Genomic DNA, 12754 nt, shown 5'->3' with positions numbered 1-12754 from the left:
TAAAGTAAATATATCTTGACCCAAAAAAGTGAATATCAGGCAAGTATGTGTTAGTATTTGAAAATTGATTTATGCAATTTATCCCATAAACTGATTAAAAAGATTAAAAGTCCATGTGATCTTCTCTACACATTCAGAAAAGCACGTGATAATATTCAGTATGCCTATAAGATCTATTTACTTTTCCTAGCAGTTTGGAGATAGAAAATTTTCTCTTTAATCTGATAAGTAGCATTATCAAAAACTTGCAGAAAACGTAGCACTTTATAGGAAGCAGTAGAACATTCGCTTAAAGTTAGGTATATGACAAAGTTGCTACAACTTAGCACTGTCCTGCAGATATTATTTAAAACATCAAAACTTGGGAAAAAAGTAAAAGGTGTAAGAATTGGAAGCATGAATTAAAATTGTTAAAATAATATTATTCATGTAGAAGATCAACTATTATCTGCAGTATAACATAGCAGTTTAAATCTAATATTGACAGTTGCAAGAACAGTATATAAAAATCAATAGCAATCTTGTGTGCCATAAATAATCAGAAATTATAATTTTAAAAAAATTGCCCAACCAATGCCCAAGATCATGGTTCCTAATACCATTCCCCAAGAAAAGGAGTCAGAGATCCTTGGGGTAATAGTTGATTCCAGGGCTGGGGAAGGAAATACACAACATAAGCCTGGAGCATCTTTTAATGCCAGAAAGTAAGAAAGTGCTCAAAACACAAAACAATGGAAATATCTCAATGGAACACAGGAGTCAGCCTGAAAGAATTTTCAATGGACAAAGCTGGAACAGTTTGAGCAACCAAAAAAAAATTAATAATAATAATAATAATAATAATAATAATAATAACATTAAATCATATCCTAAAGTATAAAATAAACCCAAGCTGATATAAATAATGGATACAAAAAAATATATAAATGTATGGGAGAAGAGACGAATCTCCCATACAGAAGAATTCCACATATTTATTGTAAGCATTCCCCCCACTCCACCCCCCCCCAAAAAAAAACACACACAGCAGGAAAGGAAACTTAATTCCTTGCTCACTCCTAGAGTATGGAGATGTGCTTAGTGACCTACCTTCAAAGAGTAGGGTATGGAAAGGGGAAAAAAAGTAAGTTGACAGTGGGGAGACTTCAAAAACTTTACCTTAGGCAAGCCACTGAGGCTAACATCATCAGTGGTAAATCATTTTGATAGCATGATGATTCATAATAGTTGATAGCATTTGAGACTAGCATTTTATTTCTGTGGTCTTTCATGAGAAAAATGTAAGCTTAAGTTTCATCGAGGGACATTCAAAAACACAACTGACCAATTCTCAAAACTGCCAACGTCATCATAATTAAAATCTGACAAACTGTCAGAGACCAAATGAAGCTAAAGAAACATGAAGACAAAATGTAATCATTCAATATGGGATCATGGAACAGGAAAAGGACATTAGAGAAAAACTGGTGAAGTCTGAAGAAACTGCAGTGTTCAGTTACCGGAACATAGCAATGTTGTTTTCTTGTGACAGCTGTAGGAAGATATCAGCAGGAGAAAGGAGGAGGTAAGGAGTATATGGGAACTGTTGGTAATATCTTTGTCACTTTCCTATAAATCTAAAACTATTCTACTACAAAATGAGATTTTTTTCAATAATTTGTTAAAGGAGGAAATTGTTTAGAAAAAGACACCTAAGATACAAGAAACTAAGAGTAAATCTAATGAAAGAGGCATAGCTATAATAAAAAAAATTTTTGAGCCACATAAAACTTGAATAATGGGGAAGTTTATTATTTTGATGGACAAGTAAATATTGTAAAACTTCAACAATCCCTAAATTAATTTATATGAAGGGTGACAAAACTGTGACCCATAAGTCAAACCCAGCCCATGGCCTGTTTTTATACTGCCCCATAAGCTAGAGTTTGATTGGGGTTATGTTTTTTGAATTTTTAAGGATTCAGAGAGGAGGCAGGGAGGATGGAAAATATCAGAGAAAGAGAAAGGAAGTAATGAAGGAAGAAAGGAAGGAAGAAAGGATTTACAGTAGGGCTTACAAAGTTTAGAATAGGGATGCCTGAGTGGCTCAGCGGTTTAGCACCTGCCTTCAGCCCAGGGAGTGATTCTGGAGTCCTGGGATCGAGTCCCACATCAGGCTCCCTACGTGGAGCCTGCTTCTCCCTCTGTCTGTGTCTCTGCCTCTTTCTCTGTGTTTCTCATGAATAAATAAAAATAAAATTAAAAAAAAAAGTTTAAAATATTTACTATTTGTCCCTTTACAGAAAAAGTTTATAATAATGATAACAGTATTTACTATGTATAGAGTACTTATCAAGCATTGGGCAATTTTCTAAGGACTTGCTTATTCTTTTTTTCCTCCCACAAACACTCCATAAAGCAATAACCATGTTTTCCCATTTTACAGAGAGAAGAACCAAGGCACAGGGTCAGATAGTTACTTGCCTAGAATCCCAGAGCTAGTAAGCCGTGGAGCATAGATTCTGGCTCAAGCTGCTTCCCTCTAGTGTTCAAATATTTGTAAGCATTGATTGGAATGATCACACCAACTTTAGGATAGCGGTTATATTTGGGGTTGGACAAAGGGAAAAGCTTGGAGGCTAGAGGTTTAGCTCTAAATACAATGTGATTTTTGTTTCTTGTTTTTTTTTTCCTTACTAATATTGTTATATCCTTTCTTCCAGTGAGAGCAGAAGGCAGCTGTAGCAAAATATAAACAAATTCTGTTTCCTGTAACATCTACATTTATTTTAAAAAAATTAAGATTCCTCTTGAGTTTGAAAGGTGGCCATTTGGAATTTGTAGTTTGAATTATCATTGAGTGGTGGGGTTTGGAGATAGAAAACATACAGGGTGGAAAGAAAAGTGAATGAATGTAGGAGACGTAGAATTTGTTAAAAAAAAAAAAAGATTGGACTAAGATTTAGAAGAAAATTGGGAAATAAGGAACCTAGGCAGCTTAAAAGATTTAGAATAAACTGAGGAAACTGATGAGAGATCAGTTGGATCATGCAATAATCTCCAGAAGAAATTCTCAGAATTAAAAATTTATAATGGAAAAAGAAAATTAATAATTTCTTCCCTTTCTCTAAAGGAAACTAGAAAGTTTTTCTCTCCAAAATGACTTCGGAACTTAAAATTTATAGCAACTAGATCAAGCAGGGCTACAGTCACAGAATGTTTGATACTGCATTTACAAACTAGAAATAGATAAATCTTTGGGACCAGATGGTCCCTAATAAAGAGTTTTGAATGCAATTAAGATTGACATTAAAGCTTCATAATAAAAATAAATAGCCATTGTGAGTAGTCACTCCATTAGGACCATTTCAGCCCAGGGAGTGAACTGTCATCTCCCCCAAAAGTCCCACTATGGACCCTAGAATTATCATCTGATAAATTTTCTTCCATATTAGAAAATACAATAAAATCTGTACAAATATGTTGGTTTCACTCACATTTAAATAAATACTTTTAAGAAAAGTAATAGAGAAAATTTTTTTGTTTGTATGTTTGTTTGAAGAAGCCATGTCTGTCTAATATGGAAACTGTAGAGAAATTAGGTTTTAGTGCCTGGATTTTTCTTATAACATCTTTGTAAATTATGGAAAGAGTAAGTTCCTACCTAATTCCCTGCAAGTCAGTTCCCTCTTTTCATGCACAGTGTATTTATTTCCATTTGCTCTGAAATTCTTTCTTAGCCCCTTGATCTCACATTTCATCCAAGCTCGGTTACTTTTATTATTTTTTTTTATTTTTTTTAAATTTTTATTTATTTATGATAGTCACGCACACAGAGAGAAAGAGAGAGAGGCAGATGGAGAAGCAGGCTCCATTCACCAGGAGCCCGACGTGGGATTCGATCCCAGGTCTCCAGGATCGCGCCCTGGGCCAAAGGCAGGCGCTAGACCACTGCGCCACCCAGGGATCCCATCGTTTACTTTTAACTTCAGTCTTGTCTTCCCTGTGAATTTCTCCAGCATCACATCTTCACGTAATCTTCTGAGTGTGCCAAATTTCCTAACATTGTCTATTTTATTCAGCAGCAGAAACTCTGGATAGGTAGGATGTGGACATGGACCTGTCTGCTAGCTTCAGGTCTCAGCACATGGAATAGTTTGTGTTGAAACTCCCCGTCCAGTTTTTCAGTTCTAGCAAGGCTTTGCCTTGTTTGACTCTGTAATTCACCAAGCTCATCTCCATTTTCCACTATCTAGACAATTTTGTAGTACTGTCAACTAGTGGACACATTAAGCAAACAATGTCGATTTTACATTGTGCAGTGACTCTGGCGGTTTCCATTCCTGCCTACACTCTTCTGGAACTGTGTTAAGAACAGTGTTCCCCTCAAAGGGCACTTCCACCTCTATTCCCACTCCATTCCCATTATGTTTCCTGGACAGGTATTTTCTGTGAGTTGTATATCTGAATATTGCTTTAAAGATGGAAGAGAGGACAATAAAAGTAATGAAATCCAAATAAGGTCTATAGTGTAGTTAATAGTATGGTATCAAGTTCACTTCCTGATTTTGATACTATGTGCTTAGATGTTTTCACTGAAGGAGGCTACCTGCAGGTACCTGGGAACACTCCATACTACATTTACAACCTCTTATGAATCTCATATTTTTCAAAATAAAAACTGATAAAAGTCAGGAGGAGAGGATGTGAGGCAATGAGTATTCCATGGACCTCCAAATACAGTACCAATGTTGTAGAAGGACAGCGTTTCAGTTCCAGGTTGTGTTTTGTACAAGCCTTGGATTTCTGAGTCTGGAGACAGAGATTGAAGACAAATTCTTTTCTAACATTTTTTTTTTCCACAAGTGAGTTTTATTTCAGAAAGCAAACCCTGGTTGCCTAATGCAAATAAATATTTAATAATAGATTGTTTTCTTCCACAATCTCTTTATTACTCTTAAAGTTAATGAATTATCTCCAAAGATCCTTGTTATAAGTTGTCCATCAGCCTAAGTTTTAGCAGTTTAAATGACTCTTCATTTTTTATTCTCTATCTACCTAGTTTTGTTCGTTTTAATTTTAAATTTCATTTTATTTTGTTTTATATGCCTATTTGTGTTTGAGGACTAGGGAAAGTTGCACAAGGGTCTAAAAGAAGATAGCTTTCAAGCAAAAAGTGCCCCCAATCTGGTTGATATTCCTTATAAGCCTTTTTAGTAAGCTTTTTTTCTTTCTTCCAGAAATCATTAAGTTTATTTCTGTCAGCAAGTAAATTGTGTTTGACCAGCTGCTCTATTGCACTCATTTCCAGAAAGAATTGAATTTGTTTCTGAACTCTGAACTCACAAGGGCTAAACTTGGCAGAATGTGTTTCTTCATCCCACCCCAAAAGACCAAGCACACAGTTATTTAATATAATGTGATTTCAACTGCTGGTTTAAAACAAAATGGAGGATTACAGCAACTATAGTAGTATATTTCCCAAGAAGCATCATTTTTTGTGTGTCTTACAGAGTGAAGAAAGCACTATTAATGCTGAAATATTATTTGCAATTTATTCTTCTTTATTGGATCAATACTGATATATGTGAGATTCTTTACCAGACCTCAATGCCTAGTAACCTTTCAGCAGTATATAATGAAATGACTATGTGTGATTTATGATTTATAATTAAGGGCTTTGAAAATCACCATTATTCCTAAAATTTGTAGTCAGGTTCATTGTGTCTATTAAGAATACAATAGGATTCTTCAAATATGGTACTGTGCACTGCATCTCTGTAACTCCCCACTGAATAAAATGGCTACACTATAGAGAACATTCAGTAGACTTTTCTTTTATTAATAAGAATATAAATAAATAAAAGGCAACCTCTTAAGCACCAATTGTCTATGGCATTGCTACATGCATTGGGACAGCTTTTGTCCCAGATTATATTTTCCAGGGTGTTTCTATAATAGAGTGCCTTGGAAAATAGAGATAGATTTTCCTTTTAGGACCAAGGGCACATTTGTTCCTGACCAGAATAACAAAGATAGTGTCTTCTTCCTGCACAAAGCTGAACAAATCTGCTGGCAGCCTAATGTAATATTGGGGTTTTTCTAAATGTGATTGGTTCCTTAGCTGTAACATAAGTCCGCTATGTGCACAATATCCTCTTGGCCATATGCATCACCTCTGTAAGGACTTGGGGATGCAGGGAACCAAAGTAAATGTAAAGCTCACACTTCTTGCTGTACCATGAATCATAATATCCTCTGTCTCTTACCCATGAGTTTTGTCTTTTGCCAGTATGTATAAAACTGTGTCAAACTAACTTTCTAGCTTTCAAGTGGAGTAAAAGCTTCCCCTCAAGGCTGTTGACATAACCATTTAGAATGGAGCACAATATGACTTTGTGAGTAGCTAGGGAGACCATGAAGCAAAGGGAAGGTCTATAGAATTTGCAGGATTAAACTGGTTCTTGCAGGTTCAAGGTATGTAAAAGAAACATTGGCTGATGTAGTTAGGTCTTAGACCAGGACTGACAGGAGAATCTCAAAAACACAAAAGTGTGATTTAGAGCAACTGGAAGGTCAGTTCATCCCATGTGATTGGAGAAAAAAAGAAGGGATAGCAGTAGAAAGTTTAATAGATAAAAAGGTAGAAAGTTGAGAGAAATCAAACCTGGTGGCCACAATATTCTAAGTAGTCAGGCTATCTGCTGAGAGAGGGAGTGGGAATTGTATATAGTTTGAGAAAAAAGGATGGTTCTGAAGTAATCAATAAGAATGGGAAAAGTAGCTGACTAAAGACAGGTAAAGGGATTGATAGGTGGTGCTATGGGCTCACCTGAGTTCAGAAAATATAAATCTGTCCAGTCTTATTTAATTTTTAAAAAGATTTTATTTATTTATTCATCGGAGACACACACACACAGAGGCAGAGACATAGGCAGAGGGGAAGCAGGCTCCTAGCAGGGAGCCCAATGTGGGACTCGATCCCAGACTCCAGGATCACGCTCTGAGCCAAAGGTAGACTCTCAACCTCTGAGCCACTGAGGCGTCCCAAATCTGTACAGTTTTAAATACACACTGTGACAAAATGGTCTCTGGCAGAATCAGACACGCAGTAATATCCGTTTTTGTTTATCTTGGGATGAACCCTAAAGTTACAAGCCTATCCCAGCTCTTAACTAATTTTACATCCAGAAGTATAGCTGACCATTGGGATGATGGATAATAATGTCCCTTCAACAGAAGACTCACATTTTGATTCTCTAGTAAAAGTTGAAACTAATATACATCTTCTAATACCTCTTACTACATGATACAGTCCTCTCCATCCAACTAATCATGTAACAGACTAAATCCACCTTGTCGCAAAATCATGTATTAATGTGGTGCCTTGGACATGTGACTAGATCTAATTTGCATGGATGCCTTAGTTCTTTTTATTATTGAGGTCTAGTCATACCATGTCACCAAGGAACTGTGACTGATGGGGAGCATCAATGAAGCACTTGGCAAATGCATGTCAGAGAAATTCTTAATAAAAATAAATCCTCTGACAAGACAAGAGCACTTAAGTCTGATGGTGACATTTTAGTTTACAGAAAAAAGCCAGTGTTCTCTGCTTCATTTTCAGGGTCTGAATGGTTTTAATCATGCTGCTTGGCAGATAGCTGCATCAATCCATCTCATCGTATCTAAATTCTGCCATCTCCGGCTAGTCATTCATAGACATATTTTTGAACTTCAGAAACAAATCAACCCCCTTTTTATTTTTCATTTTTGTTCAGCTGCCATAGAAAAATTCTCCCATTTACAGTTTGAATATGAATGGAGCCCCTTAGTAATGAAATAATGCTTTCTATGTCCTCCATGTTAGAGACCTAAAAATTACTCTCAAATCAACCTTATGTTAAGATTGAGTCTTCAGGAAGTAGAATTGTTAAGTTCAATTGTTAAGTAGAATTGGTAATAGTAATACTTTGACTTGGAAACTTGATGGGCTATGTATCTACAGTCTTACATCAAGATTTTTTCCATTTTCTGATCCCTCTTCTCTGCTTTCTCAAGCCAAACCCAACACAGCATCTTCCCTTGCTTTTTTCCAGGCCTGAATTTAGATTAGCCTTAGTGGGGAGCAGATCACTCTTGAAATGCCTTATACTTTGCCTATTTGTAAATAATTGTTGGCCTGAAATCAGACTCACAATCTCATGGTTCCCTCAAATCCAGTCTGTTCAACTATTCCTGGTAACTTGCTTTCATTGATCAGAAAATTTTGGGGATAACCTCAGTTTTAGTCTTTTCCTGGGATTCTTCAATCTTGTGCACACAGCTCTGCCTCAATATCCTTAATCTCTGTTCTTTTCTTGGAGCTCAACCCATAGTAAATTAAAAATAAAATTAACCAAGGACAATACCTTATTTATTCCTTTATCCTCAGCTTAGTACAGAGACTTTCACCTTGAAAATATTATAGCATTATAGAAATATGACATGTTTTCAATTCACATAAACCATATTGATTTTAATTCAGGATCTATTACTTTGATTGAACTCATTGAACCAAAGTCTCCTCATCTGTATAGCTTATTATGAGGATTAAATAAAAGCTATGCAAGCTCGCTTATGTTTTTTAAAAGGTAGTTTATGTTTAAGGATTCAAGGGTAGTTCTTAGCAACCCAAGGGCAAAGGTAAAAAAAGGTCTTAGAACAAGACCATTTGTGAATGCCACCATGAATTTCATTTTCCTTCCCTTAACTGGTTGATGGCATATCTGCTATTTTCTTTATTTCTTGAATCCAGTTCTTTTTCCTCTCTAAAACACATGATAGAAATAAGTGAATCACTTAGAGAAAAAATAATCCTTCCCTCCTTCAGTTCAAGCTCCAAATAATTTGGAAAAAGACCTATTGCCCTAGGTTGGTCATCTGCCCACACCTGTTCCTGGGTGAGAGGGAGTAGTGAATATTGGCAGGGTCATACAATAGACAGCTATTTTTTTAAAAAAACATCATTGGGAACATATGAATCAGAAGGCAATCTAAATTAAGGTAAAGGAAGCAATATTTTCCAAATACAGAATTTGTGAATTAAAACACAGATTATAGAACAATATTGTCTAATGGAGCTCTGTATGATGATGGACAACATCGCCTAAAGCATAGATATTGCAAACAAAGAAATAATATTTAATTTAATTAATTTAAATTTACATAGCCCTAAATGGCTGGTGACTACTCTATTGGACCTCCCAGCTGTAAATCATGTAATCAACAACTAGAACCTGTTAGTATGAGGTAATCTATAATGATTTAATGGATATGTAAATGAATCCCTTCCAATCTAGACCAGTCTAGACCTGGAAGGCACACTTACCTGTCATCTCATATTATTCATTTCTTCAGTGTTAATATTTTCTATAATTCCTCCTGTTCTTTGGATACCTGTAAGGAGAGGTAGCCTGGGAAGGACATGTTAGCATTTTTCTGACTCAGTAAACCTAGCTAAAGTGTGCACTGAAAGTCACTGAGCTTCTATAGGTAAGGAAGTTGCCAGAAGTTGGATAGAGGAGTAGGAAAGGAGGAGAAGAGCAGGCACATTAATAATCTTCATCTGCTGCAAAATTTCACATGAGATGTATCCTGTTCAGAAGTCCTTTAGACAAGTTGTTCAATTCCAAACAGGTTACAACCTTAAGTAGAAAATGAGCTACACACTCAAAATGAATCATCCTCTCATGTACCTGTCCCGTGGTAGTAGCTAGAGTTGCAATCTAGACAGCTCCTGCTTTCATATGGCTTATTGTCTAGTAAGTGACAGACACAAAATCATCAAAGAATGACACCAACAAGTGCAAGGCCACAGAAAACTATGTGTTAATGCAGAGGAGCACTGACCTATTTTAGAAGGAGTAGAAGGCTTCTCTGTGAAAGTGCCTTTTCAGCTGAGAGCTGCAAAGGATTATATCTTTATGTAAGAGTGATTAGTATTCATTAATAATGGGGAGGAAGAAGAGCAAAGAATAGGCATGTGACTAGATTTGTTATTTTTAAAAGGTCACTTTGTAATTTTCCTAGACAGATGAGAGGGGGAGAAGCTAAGTAGCTGAATGACCTAGGCAAAGATGGTAATTTGACTTAAGATGTTGATAGAGATAGAGATTGATGCAGAGAAGAATGATAATAGTAAGTACAATTCTTGAGACTGGAGAGAATATTGGATATGAAAGATAAGTACAAGCTAAACAACATTGATGACTCTTCTGTGCATGGATGGTGATACTTTTCATTAAGATAGGGGACACTGGAGGGACGCCTGGGTGGCTCAGTGATTGAGCGTCTGCCTTTGGCTCAGGGTGTGATCCCAGGGTCCTGGGATTGGGTCCACATCAGGCTCCCTGCAGGGAGCCTGCTTCTCCCTCTGCCTATGTCTCTGCCTCTCTTTCTCTCTCTCTCTGTCTCTCAAGAATAAATAAATTTATTTAAAAAAAATAAGGGATACTGGAAATGGACAAAGTTTGAGAGAAATAAGAAGGATCACTGATTACTTTTTTTTTTTTTTTTTTTTTGTGAGATTGGCCTCTGAGACACCCAAGTAGAGATTCCAGATAGATTGTTGATAAAATCGCGTGAAGCTTTTAGGACGGGTCAGGGATAATGATATAAATTTCTGAATCATCTACTTATTTAGGGGTAAACAAAGCTTGGGGTAGATAGGAGAAAATCCAGGGTGCGAATATAAAGGAGGTACAGGAAGCCACGCAGGGATAGGTCTTGAAAGATATGAATAGTTAATCACGGGGCAGAAGATAATACAGATACTATGGCTGCAAAGGCAGAGAAGAAGTAACTAGAAAACAACAACAACAACAAGTAACTAGAAAAATTGAAGGGAGAAGATGTCTTGGAAGCCAGGAAAAAGCATGTTTCCAAGAAGAGTGAATGATCAATTGAGGTGAATCTAACTAGGAATTAAGTTAACTTCAGTGCTATGAAATGATCTAGGGACCTCAGTAAGAGCTGTTGTGCTGGAGGACAGTATAAAAAGCCAGATTAATTGGGGTGAATTGGGGGGTAGGGAAGGTTAAACAACAGAGGTAGAAATTATGACCAATATTTTAACAAAGTTGGCTGTGAAGAGGAAATTCACTATATTTTTAATTTAACTTTTAAAGAGATATATCAATCAATCTGGCACATTTTATTTCATATCTATATGAAATTGTTCTCTTTCTCTCTCTCTGTCTCTGTCTCTGTCTCTGTCTCTCTCTCTCTCTCTCTCTATATATATATATATATATGGGTCAGGGATATATATACTATATATATAGTCTATATATATATATATATATATACACACACATATATATAGTCAAATTGTTCCATCAAGTAGAATTTATTATTTAGATTTTTTTAAAATTGAGAAAATGAAGATGCAAATAAATATGTCCACAATCCCAAATTCTAACACATTTTATTTGTATGTATTAAAGGGTAATATTTATACTACAGTTCAATTGAACAATGCAGGGTTCAGAGGTGGTAACTTCTACACAGTTGGAACAATGCAGGGTTCAGAGGTGGTAACTTCTACACAGTTGGAAATCTGCATATTACTTTTAACTCCCCCAAAACTTAACTACTTATATCCTACTACTGTTGACTGGAAGACTTACTGATAATATAAATAGTCAAGCAATACATATTTTTTAAAGATTTTATTTACTTATTCATTAGAGACACAGAGAGAAAGAGGGAGAAGCAGGCTCCATGCAGGGAGCCCGACGTGGAACTGGATTCCGGGTCTCCAGGATCACGCCCTGGGCTCAAGGCGGCGCTAAACTGCCAAACCACACTGGCTGCCCCAGCATCACATATTTTGTATAGTATTCTATACTATATTCTTTAAAAAGTAAGCTAGAGAAAAGAAAATATTATTAAGAAGACATAAGGAAGAGAAAACACATTTGCAAGTACTATACTATATTTATGCCGGGAAAAAACCACCCATGCATAAACCACACAGTTCAAACCTATTTTGTTCAAGGGTCAACTATATTCATAAAGTAAGTCAAGCAAATTCTCATTATTTACCTTCCATCTATGTAAGTGGAAGTCTAACAACTTACTTTAGAGACATGCCAAAACTTTAATTACTTACATTTGTGAAAAAACCTGTGTCAAGAGAAAAATCATAACTGCTTTTTTGATTGCTTGATTACTAAATGACTTCTTAGTTTATTCATAATTTTTTCATGTTGTTAAAAAAATACTATTTCACAGAGCAGAACACAACCTTATAGGAGGTAATTAAGAATTATATTCTGGAAATATGCCTGAATTTTGTGATATTTGGTAAGTAAGTGATAACAAGACTGTTTTCATTGACTATGTAGCATTTCTCTAAGCCCATAAATATTCAATAAACCTGTTCTTGGTAAATTTAATTCTACTTAAGACTTTTGAATATGAGTAAAAATATAGATCTGCCCACTTGCAAAAAGAGAATATGTTACTCTTTCTTTTTTCTTTTAAAGATTTTAGTTTAAAAAAAAAAAAAGATTTTTAGTTCATATATCTCCTCAGTGTTCAACTTCCACCTTGAAAATAGAGGCAGTAGTTTGAACCCTGAAAGAGTTGATAGAATCCATAAAAGTGAAATCCTTCTCACCAGAAAGATCAATATTGGTTTAAAAGTTTGATTTAAATAAATGTTGTTTGTTTATCTGCTAAGAGGTAGGATTATATGATTTTGGGGGATTTGCTCTACTCTGGTGAATAT

The 12754-nt window shown here is 35.7% G+C and overlaps 1 protein-coding gene and 1 long non-coding RNA gene across 10 annotated transcripts in view; one reads left to right on the top strand and one right to left on the bottom strand.

Moving 5' to 3' along the window:
- Positions 1 to 12754, top strand: part of LRRTM4 (leucine rich repeat transmembrane neuronal 4) — a 698247-nt gene that overhangs the window by 148282 nt on the left and 537211 nt on the right. The gene's annotated exons all lie outside the window — the stretch shown is intronic.
- The window catches only part of LOC144280715 (uncharacterized), a 106144-nt gene that overhangs the window by 13479 nt on the left and 79911 nt on the right, over positions 1 to 12754 (bottom strand). For 2 of the 7 annotated variants that reach the window (XR_013349113.1, XR_013349112.1), the window contains exon 5: positions 9350 to 9417. The exons of 3 other annotated variants lie outside the window; for them this stretch is intronic. This is a non-coding gene — a long non-coding RNA (uncharacterized LOC144280715). Of the gene's footprint in view, positions 1 to 9349; positions 9418 to 11733; positions 11890 to 12754 lie in introns of those variants that run through there. 2 more of the 7 variants (XR_013349110.1, XR_013349115.1) reach the window with 2 other exon arrangements.

The sequence above is a fragment of the Canis aureus genome, chromosome 12, assembly GCF_053574225.1.
Source record: "Canis aureus isolate CA01 chromosome 12, VMU_Caureus_v.1.0, whole genome shotgun sequence".
NCBI classification, from domain to species: Eukaryota; Metazoa; Chordata; class Mammalia; order Carnivora; family Canidae; genus Canis; species Canis aureus.
This window is presented reverse-complemented; position numbering and strand designations above follow the sequence as displayed.